The sequence below is a fragment of the Bubalus bubalis genome, chromosome 21 (genome assembly GCF_019923935.1).
Source record: "Bubalus bubalis isolate 160015118507 breed Murrah chromosome 21, NDDB_SH_1, whole genome shotgun sequence".
NCBI classification, from domain to species: Eukaryota; Metazoa; Chordata; class Mammalia; order Artiodactyla; family Bovidae; genus Bubalus; species Bubalus bubalis.
The window spans coordinates 15028839-15042133 of NC_059177.1; the positions used below are offsets into that span (position 1 = coordinate 15028839).

Here is a 13295-nt window from a genome sequence, read left to right on the forward strand (position 1 = left end):
CCTTGGGAAAACATCTTAGTGTGTGCACAAGCAGTGTTCTGAACTTGCGCTGACCCGGTGTTCCAAGACGCACACTATGTTTTTCCTTAGCTTAGCAGGGCATGACAGCCCCAACTGATCAACCCGATGTACTTTTATTTGGGTTATGCTGTATTGCTATATTTTGCTTTTATTCTTTTCCCATGGTGATTTTCTCATGGCTTAGCCAGAGCAACAGATGGCTGACTATTAACCCTTGCACTGTTCAATTTTGAAATATTTACAGATTCATTCCCCCAATGGCTACATTTTACATAATTATAGTACACTATCCAAACCAGTTTTTGACATTGGTATAAAGTGTATAGTTTATGTCATTTTATCACATGTGAAGATTTGTTTAATCACTACCCCAGCCAGTCATCGGTAAACGTCATATGCAGCAGCCATCGAAGTGGGGAATGTTGTCCTTACGGAGCAGGACTGTGGGATGGGATAGAGTAGGGGTGGGGGATTGGAGCAGAGGAATGGTGCTTTTTTAAGTCCCCTGCAGTGCGTGTGCATGCTGTGTCCAAATCTTTGCGACTCCATGGACTATAGCCCGCCAGGCTCCTCTGTCCATGGGATTCTCCAGGCAAGAATACTGAAATGGGTTGCCATGCCCTTCTCCAGGGGATTTTCCTGACCCAGGGATCGAATCTACGTCTCTTATGTCTCCTGAATTGGCAGGCGGGTTCTTTAACTAATGCTGGGAAAGACTGAAGACAGGAGGAGAAGGGGAGAACAGAGGATGAGATGGTTGGCTGGCATCACCGACTCGATGGACATGAGTTTGAGCAGGCTCCGGGAGTTGGTGATGGACAGGGAAGTCCGTGGGGTCACAAAGAGTCGGACACGACTGTGCGACCGAACTGAACTGAACACCTGAGAACAGCGCCCCCCCAGTATTATATATTTTTTAAAAGCATGTGAAAGTAGTATTTTGATTTGATAAATGACAATTGCTTGTCGGTTTAAACTTGCATTTAAGTTTATTATCGGGCCTCCCATAATTGTATAAACTTAACACCAAGCGACCTGGAGAAGGAAATGGCAGCCCACTTCGGTATTCTTGCCTGGAGAACCTCATGGACAGAGGAGCATGGAGGGTCCATGGGGTCACAAAGAGTCGGGCACGACTTACCACTGAAAAACACGAAGCGCAACGTCACTTCTTCAGGAGCAAACTACAACTCCCAGGATCCCCCGGGTCGAAGGAGCCGGCAACCATCGGACGCAAACTGCAATTCCCAGAATTCCGCGAGCCTAGGAAGAGGTCCGGCCTCCGGCTGAGGCGGTGGAACCGGAGAGCCTGCGCACGTGCACAGCTGACGCGAGGGGCTCGCCAGCTGGGCAGGCGCACGTTGGGCACCTGCGAGGCGAGCGGCGGTGACGGACCAGACTGCGCGGAGGAGCCTGCGCTCCCTTCTTGGGCGTCCACGGCTCCGAGCAGGCGGCTGGGGCAGCGGCGGGCACGGGTTCGGCCAAAGCCATCTCCGCGGAGGGCCGGCCTGGAAGCTTCAGCCCCGTGGAGCCCGGGCTGTAGGGTGCAGGTGAAGTGCGCGCGCTCGCGGAGGGCAAGGGTTCCGCGACATGGCTGGGTTTGGAATTGAAGGAGCGGTCCTGCGACCTCCCGGCTGGAGAGGGAGCGGAGGGGGATTTGCAGCTGGGAGGAGTGATGTGTGTTGGGGCCGAAGGAGGCGCGGGAGGTGGCGAGGGTGAGGGGAGGTGGACCCTCGAGGTCCAGGTACCGCGGGCCGCGGCGTGTCAGCTACAGACCTTAGCTCCGGGCTGGCACCAGCAGCCGGTTCCCACGCCCTTCTGCTTGGGAGATGGTGCGCATGAGGCGCGGGTGGCGGGGAGCCAGGCGAGAAGCATGGAGGGGGCCTGGCCCTCCCAAGTTCCCTGTGAAGGCAGTTCCAGGACAGCCCGTAAGTGACCCCTGGGCTCCTTGGGGGCTCAGTACGGTGCCCACTGTGTGTCTGGTGATGACAGCCTGGCATCGCCTGCTTGACAATGCTGGGATAGCCTCAGAAGTAGGGACACAGTGGGCTTCTGTCCCCAACATGTGTGTAGGAGCCTGTCTCCTGATGAATATCCTCTGCTAAGGTCAAGGGCCCTCAGGCCAGAGTCCTTGCCAGGTGGTGGGCAGCTAGGGTTGGCTTTCTTTATGTCAGCCAAGTCTCAGAACCTACTTTTGGGGGAATCGAGAATGGCATGGGAATGGTTATCAGGTGAACTATCTCATAGGATTTGGTGGCTCAGAGCACAGATAGAATAGGGTTCATTTACCAAATATGTTCTGCTACATGTGCAGGGCATTCAAATCTTGGCTCTCATTTGCTAAGTGTGAGCCCTTGAGCAAGTCACTTATTCTCTCTGAACCTCTTATTTCTGTGCAAGACGGGGTTGCTGTGAGGATTAAATAAAATAATGCTGTGCAAGTTGGAAGCCCAGTGTCTGGTGCCCAGTGACCGTGGAGCAAATATTAGCATTTGTGGTCGCTAACAAGCAGAAGATGTAAGAGGTGAGATTGGAACCGAGGTCTGTATCACTGGGATTAGCTGCCCACTCTGACTCTCATGGATCTTGGAGATCTTTTCTCCAACTCATCCTTGCACATTACAATGAGAAATCTGAGTCCCACTTGCCAGCGGAGCCAGGAAGGAGCACAGGGGAGTTCTCTCTTCCCCAGAGATGGACAGAGCATCAGATCCTGAGTCTTGGGCCCTGGGAGGGTGAGGAGAAGCAGAATGGGGATCCCCAGCAAAGGAGTTGGGGTGCTGGCGACTGCAAGTGCAGTCCCCCGCACTGCAGCTGTGTGTGTCCTGGTGGCCTCCATGTGGCAGGTGTCAGAGCGTTTTTCAAACTGACCTTCTGGTTGGCAAGTTCTTGCTCTGAGCCTTGCTTTAGAAAATACTTAGCAATAACATAGGCTTCTAGTGAATACTGAGCTAACCAGAAAATTAAATTATCAAATGTTCCAGTCCCCGAATATCCTTGCTATTCTCAATTGGTTGCCAGTGGATACGCTTCTCCCAGGCCTATCACCTAGTAGATTTTTTAATTGGATAAAATCATGAACATGAAAGGCAGAGCCCAAAAATATCATCATAGGCTTTGAAACCAAACTTGGGTTTGAATCCCAGTCTCACCACTTGATAGCTGTGGGACACTGGACAGTTCCTTGAATAATTCTGAGCATACATCCTCAAATGTGGAATGAGATTGGTTAACATCTGTTACAGATTTGTAATAGGGAACAAATGGGATAATTCTTGTCAGGCGCTTAGCAGTGTTCCTGGCCTGGAGTCGGTGCCAGTGAATGGAAGTTATGGCATTATTATGGTTAATAATAATTATATAAAAATAATTGTCAGGCACTGTGCTTTGCCTGAGTTCTCTTTGAATTCACAAAACCACCCTGTGAATTCAGTATAATTGTTTGTTAGGAAGTGGAGGCTTGCAGGGTTTAAGAATTGGCCCAGGCGGACACACAAGGACAAATAGCTACATGATACCACTTAAAGGATGAATGTAGAATAGTCAGATGTATAGAAGCAGAGCATGGAATGGTGGTTGCCAGGGGTTGTAGGGAGGGAAAATGAGATGGTATCAGTGAAAGGGTGTAAAGTTTCAGATAGACAAGATGGCCGAGTTCTGAGAGCCTTGCTGCACAGCATACAACTGTGAGCCTACAGTTGACAGTACTGTACTATATGCTTCAGGTTTTGCTTTGAGGGCAGAGCTTACGTTAAGTGTTCTTATCACAAAAATGAGTGAGTAAAGGGACAGAGGAAACTTTCGGAGGTGATGCATAGGTTATGGCATAAATTATGGTGATGATTTCCTGGGTATCTACTTATCACCACCCTTAGCGTGTTGTGTATGTTAATTATGTACACCTTTTCGTGTGGTGAAAAAATTTAAAAGAAGAATTGGTGTACGATGATGCAGCTGCTGAGTGTCAGGAGCAGAGCTCACATCCTGGCATCTCACTCCAGAACTGGAGCCCTTTACTTCCCCTCCCCTGCTGGTTGGGGTCTTCACGCTTCTGGAAGCCCGCCTGTGACCTGGGGCAGCCTCCAGTGTTACAGCAGGTAGCCTCGGCCGCTTGGAGAAGAGGCAGGAGCCTGCAGCCTGGCGGAGGGTGCTTCCTCTCCGTGTCTGAGGTTGACCAAGGCTGGAGCGTGAAGCGTTAGCAAGAGGCAGCTGAAGGCCCTGTGGGCCCTAGAGGCTCTCATCATGGACCACAGGGCCAGGGAAGGGCGTAATCTGGGTGAGACCCTGAGGCCTGGTTTGGAGAAGAAGTGATCTTGTCTGGAAGCTGGGAAGAGTCCCAGAGGCATGTGCTTCTTCTGGGCCTGACCTCTGCTCTGGGGAGGGGGTTCGCCTGTGAGCTGTGGGTTTGAGGAACGCCAGCCCCCTGCTTTGTCTCGGCCGCCTGTAAGAGCTCCCACTGCCCCCAAGACCTTTTATAATATAAAGAGTTGGAGCAAATAATTTCTAAGGCCTCTTATAGCTCTAAAAAATGTTGGTTTTGTCATTCTAAGCATGTGGGTTAACCCTGTCAGCACAGCACCAGTGTGGGTGGGGTAATTGTCACCCCACTGTGCGCCCCACACCTCCCTCTGGGTGAGAGAATGGGCACAGCTCCCTGAGCTGCTTGCTTGGAAGGGTGGGGAATGGTTACACACAAGAAGCCTTGGGTTGCTAAGTTACAGTTGAGGGCCTATGGGTCTTTGTTTCCAGAGCTGTCCACGGCAGCTCTGCCCTTCCTTGCATGAGGAGAACTCACAGCTCTGAGGTCTTTCCTGCTTTTCCATCACCGACTGTGCCTATGAGTCTGAATTACTGTGAACCCCGGAGTCAGGCACAGGCTTGAATTCTGGTGCTTCTGCTTGAGCTGCAGGACCTAGAGGAAAGTACTTAACCCCACTAAGCTCTAGTTTTTCATATTAAAAGAAAATGGAGATAACACGAGTACTTGCATTAGAGGGCTTGTGCATTGAGGCTTCAGTGGAAGTGGGCAGAGAAGGGGCTTAGGACAGTGGCTGGCACATAGTAGGTGCGATGAAGTAAGATGGTGGCAGCATTAACCTCTCCCCCTGTCCAGAGGCCAGTGTCCTCTTCCTGACATGTCAGAACAGCTGTCAGTCCTTCCATGTTTTGTTTATTTATTTGGCTGTAGCAGGTCTTCTTTGCAGTGTGCAAACTCCTTAGTTTTAGGAGTTAGGCTTGTGGGATCTAGTTCCTTGACCAGGGATTGAACTCGGGCCCTCTGCATTGGGAGTGCAGAGCCTTAGCCACTGGACCAGCAGGGAAGTCCCAGTCTTTCCATGTTGTTTGGCTTCCCAGGTCCTTACCTGCATACTCAGGACCCAGGGTCTGTCAGGAAGCCACACCTTTCACTCTGCCATTGGTGACTACCATCAGTCGTCTTTTTTTTTTTTAATTTTTAAAAAATTAATTAATTTTATTTTTGTCTGCACTAGGACTTCATTGCTCTGTGCAGGCTTCCTCTGATTGTGGCAAGGAGGGGCTACTCTTCATTGTGGCTTCTAATTGTGATGTCTTCTCTTGTCATGAGGCTTCAGTAGCTGCGGCACATGGGCTCAGTACTTGGCAGTTCAAAGGCCCTAGAGCACAGACTCAGGAGTTGAGGTGCATGGGCGTAGTTGCTCTGTGGCATGTGGGATCTTCCTGGACCAGGGATCAAACCCCCGACCCTTGCATTGGCAGGCAGATGGGAAGTCTCATCAGTACAGTCTTAATGCTAAGAGTTGTCTCTTTTCTCCACTTTGAAAAGCAGAACAGAGCGCCCTTTCCTGGCTGGGCAGTGGGTGCTCAGCCCTGGGCTGGGCTTCGGGGAGGGGTTGGCGACCAGGCCTGCTGCATTGCCACCATCACTGATGTTCCCAGTACAGACCTTTGGGTGCGGCTGTTTTAGACACACGCAGTGACAAGGAACACCCTGGCACCTTCAGTAGTGGGGCTTGTGGCAGGGATCAGGGCACATCCTGGGGGCCTTCAGGAGTTATCAGGGTTAGGCTGGGTCCCAGAGCTTCCAAGAGGAGGGACAGTGGCCACTGTTAGGAGCCAGAGAAGCAGTCCAGCCTTGCTCCCTTCAGGAGTCCATTTCTCAGGAGACCGACCGACCTCCCTGCAGGCCTGCAGGTGTGGGCATCTGATACCAGCACCACCCCCTGATCTGACTTCTCGGGCATCTCCACCGGTGGCTGCCTTAGGCCCAGCCTCCACTCTCTCATCCATTTAGCTGTGGCCTAGAGAACTGGGCTGGTTTTGTTTTGTTTTGTTTTGCCACTCAGCATTATAAGGGATGTGGCTTGTGTGGGAAGGTGTGAGCTGGGGAAACTTTTCTCAAAGTGGAATATGGCTGCTTAGAATATGGCAGCCTTTTCAGGCTGCCCCAGGAACATAGGCTGCCCCAGGAACATCATTTTCGCAGAGGCTGGGGAGAGGATTTACTAGCCTTTGTGACGGGGAGGGCTGTCCTTGGTGGTTTACCCTGGGTTGGACAGAAATGCCCTGCTGGGTATTTAGAAGCGGGGAATTGCAGAATTGTAGAGTGTTACGGAAATCTTAGAGGACTTCCTGAAATTGAGTTCACACTAGAGTCACCTGAAAGCTTTATTAAAAACACGGGTTCCTGGGTTCCCTCAGGGATTCTGGTTTAGCAGGTCTGGAGGGGCCCCAGATTTTGCATTTCTCACATCCCAGGTGCTGCTAAAACTGCTGTGGGGGACCCCGTGTCCACCTCACAGGTTGACCTGGATTTTCCAGGCCACTTCCTGGCAGGGCAGGGGCTCACTACAGTCGCTGATTCCTCCATGTTAGAACAGCTCTAAGCCTTAGAGAAGTCCTCTTCCTGTCTCCCACACTGAAATCCCCCCATGACTTCCTTCTGCAGGCCTTGCTTCAGGGCCCTGCTGGCCCTCGCAGCCATGCTAGGGGCAGAGTGGCAGCCGGGGACTACGTGCCATTCTTCAGCCCGGGGCCTGGGTTGCATGTGTCACCAGCGTGCGTGTGTGCCCACTCCGTTAGAGAGGGGTGCAGCCCCCCTCTGGAGTAGCCTCACTCTTGCTGCTCTGCCCCTCAGTGTTTGAAGAATGCCCGAGGTCCAGGGGCTTCCTTTCCCCGAGGAAGAGGGCCCTACTCCTTGCATCCTACACAGAGTGGGGTTTCTGGATCTTTCCTGATCTTGGCTGCCCCACTGGGAGATTCCCAGAAGTACTTGTATAGAGTAGTTTCATATGAACAATTAGGCACATAGACTCTGATTCCTGCCAGAGGTGCATATTTAGAGTCTAATCATGAAGAAACACCAAACAAGCCCAAATTGAGGAATACACCAGAAAATATCTGACTCTGTTAAAAACTGCTGAGGCCATGAAAGTCTGAGAGGCTGCCCAGATTAGGGGAGACGAGTGAGACACGCTGCCTGGCCGCCAGGCTTCACCTTGGCTTGGATTCTGGGCCACAGAGTGGAGACCACAAATAACTAATGGTATTGTATCAATATTAATTCCTGATTTTGTGTGATACGAGAGAATGTTCTCATTCTTAGGAGACAGATGATGAAGTGGTAGGGACTAATGGGGCAAGATGTCTCTGGCTTATTTTTAAAAGGTTCAGAAAAAGAGAAAATGGTACAATGAATGTGTCAGATTAGCAGTTGATGGTAAGGCTAAGGATGTAGGAGAGTTCTTTGTACTATACACACAGTTGTGTTTTGTTTTTTCCTAAGTCTGGGATTATTTCCAGATAAAAAGAAGGAAAACGGGTAACAGAGATGACATTGTAGCCAGCCCGCCTTCATTAGTCTCATCGCTGCTTCCCGCGTGACCTTGGGCAGGTCTCAGTGGGCTTCGGTCCTACCATCTGTAAAATGAAGATCATCACGTAAAGTGGAGAACCCGGCACCTCATGATTGACCAGTAGATGTCGGCTCTGATACGGTGGTGGTGGATGTGGTGGTGGTAATGATGGAAGGAAGGAGATGAGAGTGACATCTTGGTGATGAGGCCAAAGGAAAACCCTCGCTGAGGCCTCTCGCCTCCTTGTCACTCACTCATGCTGGGCTCTAGGCTCCCCGAGCGTCTGGCAGGGACTGCTATGACCTCGGCACTGCCTGGCTCCCCCACTGCAGGGGCCTCACAGGTGATCACTTGAGCCCGGGGGCTCCACTGGCGAAACGCACGTCTCCTGACGCTGCCCACTCCGTGCCTGTGTGTAACGCACTGCCCTTTCAGCTGCATGTGGCTTTGGGCCTGCGTGTCACAGCCCTGGGATGGGAGAGGAGCCCATAGCTGGGTGACCTCATGGCTTGCTTGGTGGGCAGATGTGAGACCTGGGCACAGCGGTGTCTGCTGTGGACGGGGGTTTGCCATAGTCATTGCCAGCAGGGACGTGTGGACACCTAACAGGGGCAGTCATCTTCACCCCCATGACCACAAAAACACCTCCAAAACCTTGCTCAAACCATCCCCCCCGCCGCACCACCACCCTTCAGGTCGCTTCCATGGATAGCCTCGGGTGGAACCGGGACCGTTTCCTGTCACGCACACTTCTCCCTTCTTCTGGGCAAGCGTTTTATGCTTCTTGTCGTGAGCGGCCTTCTGACCCTCTTGATGCAATCAGTTGTGCAGGCGTGTTCTGAGCATCACAGCAGCCACTCACTCGATTCTCTTTTCCTGTTCATCCCTGTTTGTGACCACATTGGTGCCTAGGAGTGCTTTTCTGTTATGCCAGAAAGGGCCAACACAGGGGGCTCTAACTTGCAAGTGACCCATGGGTGTGAAGCAGAAGCCAGATGGTGTCACAGCAAGTTGTGCGAGCAAGGGTTTCTGTGTTGGTGGTAGGCGGGACTCAGCTCCACCTGTTCAGCTGTCCCGCCTGTGCTGAGTGCCTTGGAGCCTTGGCTGTCCTCAGCAAAGCTTGCCTTTGCCCATCGTGCCAGAGTAACACAAACTGGAATTCTCTTGCTCCACCCACAGCCCCACCGGTCCACCCTGGGAGTTCCATCGGGTTTTGTTAAAAAGAAAGAAGAGTCACTATGTTTAACTGTTGATAGAGGATGAACGCGGAGAAGGCAATGGCACCCCACTCCAGTACTCTTGCCTGGAAAATCCCATGGACGGAGGAGCCTGGAATGCTGCAGTCCATGGGGTCTCGAAGAGTCAGACTTAGCTGAGCGACTTCACTTTCACTTTTCACTTTCCTGCACTGGAGAAGGAAATGGCAACCCACTCCAGTGTTCTTGCCTGGAGAATCCCAGGGACGGGGGAGCCTGGTGGGCTGCCGTCTATGGGGTCGCACAGAGTCGGACACGACTGACGGGACTTAGCAGCAGCAGCAGCAGCAGCAGCAGAGGATGAATGTCTGCATCTTCGCCTGAGGAGTTATTATCCATGTTAAGTTTTTGGTCTAAGCATGTGAACTTGTAACTAAATGTTAAAGATGCCTGATCACTTAAATATTAGGTTTTACAAGGAGTACTCAGAGGCTGCCAACATTAGGCCAAAATGGAAACGCTTTTGGGTGAAACCCTGAGGCCATCATTGTTTGTTCAGGCTTGTCAGGAGCACTGATGGAAATCTAAGTTTGGGTCCCACGTAAACATGACGTGAGGAGTAGCAGTTCCATGTTCTGCTTCTGGTAACCATAACCAGTAGGCGGAAGGAGCAGGGCGAGATCATTCTGAGGGCGTTTGAGTTATTGGAGCTTGTGTGCTGTTTGCTAACTGGCGACGCGTGAAGCGCATCGGTGCAGGACAGGAAGCTTCCATCATTCAGCACCAGTGATTCAGGCTGCATTTAGGGTAAAAGCATATTTTTCAATAATTAACAAGAACTCTCTGATTTTTCAGTTGGGGGTATGAACAACCTGTTAAAGTAAAATTTTTGTATTATTAATAGAAAACCTTCTTTAGACACTATCGCCAGCCCTTGTCTTGGCCTGGCCCTGCCAGTCTTCTGAGCCTGGGTCTGGTGGGTGCTGGCAGTCCTAGCCTCCCAGCCCTGCTCCTGGGGGCATGACCAGTGACCAGCTGGTCCTGGCAGTTGGGAACCCGGTAGAGCTGGCCAGGTCAGCAGCAGAGGGCTTCATTTAAGACCAGAGCTCACATCCTCAGGCCCATTACACCAGCAACAAGGCCAGCAGCCGCAGTCCTTGGGCCTGCCTGTCATCTTCACTCAAGTGGAATAGTGGCCAGAAATTACAGACTAGGACATTTCCCATTTTAAATGGATTTCTGGCTTCTCTGGAAAACCAGAAAAGTAGTATTACAGACTGAATTGTGTCCTTGGAAATTCATAATCAAAGCCCTGACCCCCAGTATGACTGTATTTAGAGATAGGACCTTTAAGGAGGTAATTAAGGTTAACTTCATGGGAAATAGATGGAGAAACAGTGGAAACAGTGTCAGACTTTATTTTTTTGGGCTCCAAAATCACTGTAGATGGTGACTGCAGCCATGAAATTAAAAGACTCTTACTTCTTGGAAGGAAAGTTATGACCACTTAGCATATTGAAAAGCAGAGACATTACTTTGCCAACAAAGGTCCGTCTAGTCAAGGCTATGGTTTTTCCTGTGGTCATGTATGGATGTGAGAGTTGGACTGTGAAGAAAGCTGATCGCCGAAGAATTGATGCTTTTGAACTGTGGTGTTGGAGAAGACTCTTGAGAGTCCCTTGGACTGCAAGGAGATCCAACCAGTCCATCCTAAAGGAGATCAGTCCTGGGTGTTCTTTCAAGGGAATGATGCTAAAGCTGAAACTCCAGTACTTTGGCCACCTCATGTGAAGAGTTGACTCATTGGAAAAGACTCTGATGCTGGGAGGGATTGGGGGCAGGAGGAGAAGGGGACGACAGAGGATGAGATGGCTGGATGGCATCACCGACTTGATGGACGTGAGTTTGAATGAACTCCGGGAGTTGGTGATGGACAGGGAGGCCTGGTGTGCTGCGATTCATGGGGTCGCAAAGAGTCGGACACGACTGAGTGACTGAACTGAGCTGAACTGAAGGTCATAAGGGCTTCCCTGGTAGGTCAGACGGTAAAGAATCCGCCTGCAACGTGTGAGACCCAGGTTCGATCCTTGGGTCAGGAAGATCCCCTGGAGAAGGAAATGGGAACCCATTCCAGTGTTCTTGCCTGAAGGATTCCGTGGGCAGAGGAGCCTGGTCATAAGGCTGGTGCCCTAATCTAATAGGACTGGTGTCCCAGTAACAAGGAGAGAGACCAGAGACCTCTCTCCCCTTGGTGCACACAAGGAGGTCACCTGAGGACACAGTGAGAAGGTAGCCATCTGCAAGCCCTGGAGAGAGGCCTTAAGAGAAACCAGACATGTGGACACCTTGGTCTGGGACTTCCAGCCTCCCAGAACTGTGTGAAAAGAAATGTCTGCAGTATTTGGTTATGGCAGCCGGAGCAGACTAATACCAATAGGTGCCGCCAGGCCACTGTACTGCCAGGCCCTCGTCAACTTGAACTTTCTTCTGGGTGTGTGGTCTCTGGCGCACACTGTCCAGAGACCATTGGTTCTTGGCCTCAGTAAGCATGTGAATTTGCACCCTCTGCTCAAGGCCTGGAATTCCTGGGGATCTTACTCCTTATCAGATGCCAGGGCCCTTGTGAACGGCTTTTCTGTGCCTGTGTCTGGAGCCTGGCAGGGCCCCCGGGAGTGGAGCCAGCACTCAGGGCTGGGTGGGCCGCCTCGGCTGGGTGCCCGCGTAGGCAGGACCCCCCAGGTCTTACTGTGTTTGCAGGTGTGGCGGCGGCATCAGCACCTTCCTCCGGTGCTTCCTGGAATAGGTGGGATCCTGGAAAGGTGGGATCCCATTGTCTGTAAGAATCTGATAATCCATTTCTGGTCCAGGAGCTGAGGGAAGCAGTTTGGGGGTGCGGGGGTGAATTGGTGGTTTCTTCTGTCTGCTTCAGTTTCTAGAGGGCTGTTTTAAGCATGTTTTAAATCTCATTTCTTTTTTACTCCCTTTCTTTTGAAAAGTTTTTTTTTTTCTTTTTTCTTTTTTTAGTTTGAATCCATTCTTCAATGGCAAGCCACTCCAGTACTCTTGCCTAGAAAATCCCATGGATGGAGGAGCCTGGTAGGCTGCAGTCCGTGGGGTCGCTACGAGTAGGACGCGACTGAGCGACTTCACTTTCACTTTTCACTTTCACACAATGGAGAAGGCAATGGCAGCCCACTCCAGTGTTTTTGCCTGGAGAATCCCAGGGACGGCAGAGCCTGGTGGGCTGCCGTCTGTGGGGTCGCACAGAGTCAGACACGACTGAAGCGACTTAGCAGCAGCATTGATTGACTAGTCAGCAAAATTAAAGAAAAAAATTAGGTAAACATCTTATATCTACCAAACCTGATATATTTTTGGTGAAAATATTCTAACACTAAAAATATACCATTGAAAAACGTTCTTGCTCCATATCAGTCTTCGTCCTGGCTGAGCCACTAAGCTCTTTGTGCCGTATACCTGCTGGGTCCTAAATGCACGCCCAAGGGAGAGGAGGCCCCCCACCAGCGCTGCCTGCGGAGAGGAGCACAGCAGCCAACGTCCAGCCTGCTTGGTTTTGGCTGTGCCACACAGGTAGTTACATCAGGTCAGGGCCGGGCCTGCCCACATCTAACAGCCTGTCGTCAGGAGAATGAAGGAAGGAGTCTAAGGACCTATGTGATGAACGATTCAAGGGCACAGCTTTCCACCATGGCCCTGCCTCCAGGCCTCAGGAGGGGTTTCCTCTGGGGATCTTCTCAGCGCTTGCGTCCTTGCTGGAAGATGAGTGCTCTGGGCAAGGGCCCTGTAAGCCTTGAGGCCTTGTTCTGTCTTACCTGTCCTCCCCTGCCTTCGCCCCTTGCCCCTCACCTCTTCTTAGAGAGGGTCCGGTGCTCCAGGCTTTTTGTGGGACAGAGTGACTTGACAGGTAACTTGAGACAAGAGTGGTCTGCTCATAAGTGACAGGCTCTTTCCCTCCTGGACCCCCAGCCTAGACAGGTGTGCTGAAGACAACATCATCCAAGCTGTGGATTTGTTGTGTTGTTCAGTTGCTAAGTCATGCAACTCTTTGCAACCCCATGGACTGCAGCACTTCAAGCCTCCCTGTTCCTCACTGTCTTCCGGAGTTTGCCCAAGTTCATGTCCATTGACTCGGTGATGCTATCCAGCTATTTCATGCTCTGCCACTCTCTTCTCCTTTTGCCTTCAGTTTTTCCTGGCATGAGGTCTTTTCCAGTAAGTAGGC

At 51.4% G+C, this 13295-nt stretch overlaps 1 protein-coding gene across 5 annotated transcripts in view; it reads left to right on the top strand.

Annotated features, from left to right (window-relative positions):
* Positions 1 to 1258: 1258 nt before the first annotated feature.
* The window catches only part of POMGNT2 (protein O-linked mannose N-acetylglucosaminyltransferase 2 (beta 1,4-)), a 58334-nt gene continuing 46297 nt past the window's right edge, over positions 1259 to 13295 (top strand). For 2 of the 5 annotated variants that reach the window (XM_025272134.3, XM_006051778.4), the window contains exon 1: positions 1275 to 1571. The gene's annotated coding sequence lies outside the window, so the exon portion shown is untranslated. Of the gene's footprint in view, positions 1572 to 12344; positions 12392 to 13295 lie in introns of those variants that run through there. The other 3 variants (XR_006547196.1, XR_006547195.1, XM_044933478.2) reach the window with 3 other exon arrangements.